Genomic DNA, 3818 nt, shown 5'->3' on the forward strand with positions numbered 1-3818 from the left:
TGCTAGGAGGACGCGCTGATCAGATGCGACAGGCGTTCGCTTTTTGCGTAAAGGGCGACAGTCACGAAATATGCGGCGTGGAACTATTCTGAGAATGCTAGTGGCACAGACCCGGGTGGCGAGATGAACGTGCACGCACGTGTCCTGCACCCACTAATGATTATTGTTGCGATGACAATGACGATGAAGCCTTCAACGAGTTTTACTACGCACGTTCCACGTCTTCTTCTTCTTCTTCTTCTCTTTAATAGGAATATAGACCCGCCAACCAAGGGCTGAAGAGCCGCTTACCGCCAAAAATTTACTCAAAAACATAAACGTTTATAATTGCAAGACAGGATATTACAAAAACAAAAGGAAGCCTTAACAAAGTACCGTCCTGATGACGCATTAACGAGAGAGAGAGAGAGAGAGAAGCTTTCAACTTTCCCGAAAACAACAGTCCTAACGGCCCAGGCTTGCTACTGCCTGTGTGAAGATATAAAGAATGAGCAGCATACAGGACTATGCATTTTACTTCAAAGTTTATTTCAAACGTATACAAAGGTATCTGTTACGTACGATAGGTTGAAGGATCCCCCTTCGAGCGTAAAGGGTTCGCGAGCCCGAACCCGCCCGACGAAGTAACACCGCTCCGCATGAGAACGAATCACCGGTTTATTTCGGGAAAACCAAGGCAGGAAAAAACAAACAAAGCAAGTTAGGAGGCAATGTAAAAAGAGTACAGTAAGCAAGCACGGAAAGCGCGTGAAGAAAACCTTGCGGCGGTTGAAGCACTGCTTGTCCAGAAAGTTACAGCATGGTGCTGTACACTCACGACGAAGTCTTCAGTCCCTTGTGCCGACGTAGGGTGAAGAGCGTCCGCCGCGGACGCTGGTTGCTTCTCGCTGTCCGGGCGTCATGGTCGTGGCTCGCGGCCGCCCGCGGCCGCAGCTGCTCTCGCATGTCCCCCGATGCGCACTGTCTAACTGCTCCTGTGAGCACTGTGAGCGCCGCTTTTAAGCCACTCTGTTGGTTGTGCGCATGCTCCGGGTTCTGTTGCACTACACGTGTCCGTTGCGGCTCACTGTTCATCGCACACGCGCGCACGGGCACATGACGCACTGACGCCACTATCGGTGTTCGACCGGCACTCACAGCAGTCTAATCACCCTCCGCGGGCGCACGTAGGGGCTGCGTCCCTACAAGGTATACAAGAGGTGATGTGAAGTAGAAAACATGAAGTCCTGACAGTCTATCATAGTAATTTATCTTTCAAAAAGAATGAATAAATGGTGGCGATATTTCTCTGAACGCGAATACGTCGTAATCTCCGAGACAGCAGAATGTATCCCCACGTGCCCCACTCACAAGCCCGTGTCACAAGCAAGCATTTTAAGCTTGATACCACGGCTACCTGGGTCCCTAGACACACAGGTGTAAATTTTAAAGACATTCTATTCTCCGTCGGGTATTACTCCGGCCCTACCGGCGCGCTGAAGAAGGATAAATCATAACAACATGCAAAAACATAAATAATTCACAGTACATCCCATAGACATGCAGTCAAAGGAATGCATAAAAATTTTGGCGGACACACACTACGATTCTAAAGAGGGAACCCGCCGGGGGTTCAATAAAAGGAAACATAAACACGGTGTAAAAATGCCAGAGTGATACAACAGTAACCCCCTTTTAGCATTTGCTCAGCAGGACAACAAAAGTGCTCGAAGCAAACCAGCGGATTTGTATGCAGGATTGGCCAGGCTTGTAACCCACAATGGAAACGGAATGACGCAAAGGGGAATGGAGGGCCCACGTCCTAGCCAGAGCTGTTCCTCACGATGCAGTATCCCAATGCCATGGCCAGCTTCTATTCCCCCGTCTCCTGACACTGGTCTTTTTTGACGAGCAGGAACAAATATACCAACGCATCACATCTATGGTCTTCCAGGCACTCCGAAAATCTCGCGTTGCGGACAATGACTACGCACTCTGAACATCCGCGCAAATGTACAAACCACCCTCAGACTAAAATTCCAGCCAGTTTCCGGCACGAAGCACCCTTCCAGCGGTGGAGGGGGGCCCAAGTATCACAGCCCGTAATGAGCTTGAAGAGCTCTACTGGACCACTTTTTTAACCCATATCCGTATGTCTGCACAACTGCACGCACGAGTCAAGCAATGCTCGAGACATACACCTCCAAATAATATTGCATCCCTCCCTCCCCACCACTACCTCCCTCTGAAGTAGCTGATCAACAAAATATCTTTACCTTGGAACAAAAAAAAAAAAAAACAATGGCAGCGGAGCACATATTTTTCTAGTGACTGACTGGTCACTACAAATACAAAAAAAGCTGAGTAGCAAACCAATTAGAAACACATTTAATTGGCCGAAGAGAAAATTAATCAAAATATCAGTGCGTCACTTCAGAGGTCTGCTCATTGGTCACTTGGTTGGCGACCTCTAAAAATGACACATATACACGCACTTATAGGATGTTTCTAGTAACTGTAAATCTAAACTAAACATAGCTATCTTTTTCGGAAACTACAACGAAGGAGAGATGGGCTGAAATTTAGCACACTGTAATGCCCTATATAAAGTACCTATCACGATGACAATCCAAAAAACGGTCACTGGATAATATATCCATAAGGCAGGAACTGGATATAGTACGCTGAAACTGTACGCTGAACAAAAATATGATAATCGGCGGAAATGGCTGCTAAACTAGAGGAAAGATCGTTTCCGGATAAGCTTGTCGCATTCATGAAAAATGTTCACAGATATAAAATATTGGTGTAGATGTTCCCGGTTCATTGCAAACAGGGATAGAAATACGCGGAACCATTTATCCATCGGCGAAACTATAGCATGGGTGTGCTGTGACTTCGTATGACTGCACCTCGCATTTTTGACTTTTGGATATTCGTGTATTTCAAGAATGCATCAAAAAGGTGAATAAAGTAAGAATAAGAAGATAAACACACTGTTGCCGTTTAATGTAGCACAAAGCGCGAAAAGTGGCCTGAAAAAAAAAGCATGTTTAGCTCTAGGAATGCTGATCGCATTGAAATGGACGCATTAGAAAGCCATTTGTTCTTCAAGAATGAATTTAATTGAATTGAATTGAACTTTATTGACGAAGTGGGAACATTAAACGTGAATGGGTACAGATGCACTGGAAGGTCTCAAGGTAAGAACCGCAGGCGGGCCCTCCTATGACGATTGTAAAATAAAAAAAATGAATAAACAACAAGCGACAATAGAATACAATGTCGGCAAATAAACACTAAGCATAAAACAGAGAAAAATGAATACAAAAACCAAAGAAAAAAAATATTGCACTCAGTACAATGAATACAACTCCAATGTATTCCAAAATTGGGATATGAATGCCACATCAGCAAAAATACACAATACTGCAGTTACGATTCAATCAAACAGAACGGCCTAACAAGGAAGTTTTTAGTTTAGATTTAAAAACGCGAAGTGATTTAGAAGATTTAATATCAGGGGTTACACGAGGTCGCAGGTCCAATTCCCGGCCGCGGCGGCCGCTTTTCTGAGGGAGGCGAAAAGCAAAAACGCCCGTGTGTACGAGATTGCGGCGCACGTTAAAGATCCCAAGGTGGTCAAAATTAATCCGGAGCCCTCCACTACGGCGCGCCTCATCGCCTGCGTTGCGTCGGCGCGTTAAACCCTACAATCAATCAATCAATATCAGGGGTTAGTGAATTCCAGAGGGAAATGGCGGAGAATTGAATCATATGTTTGCCGTAGTTAGTGCGTATACACGGAAGTAGCAGATTCTGGCGTGAAGCAAAGCGCG

Source organism: Haemaphysalis longicornis, unplaced genomic scaffold, assembly GCF_048455015.1.
Source record: "Haemaphysalis longicornis isolate Haplotype H1 unplaced genomic scaffold, Haemaphysalis longicornis Haplotype H1 scaffold_2, whole genome shotgun sequence".
Classification (NCBI taxonomy): Eukaryota; Metazoa; Arthropoda; class Arachnida; order Ixodida; family Ixodidae; genus Haemaphysalis; species Haemaphysalis longicornis.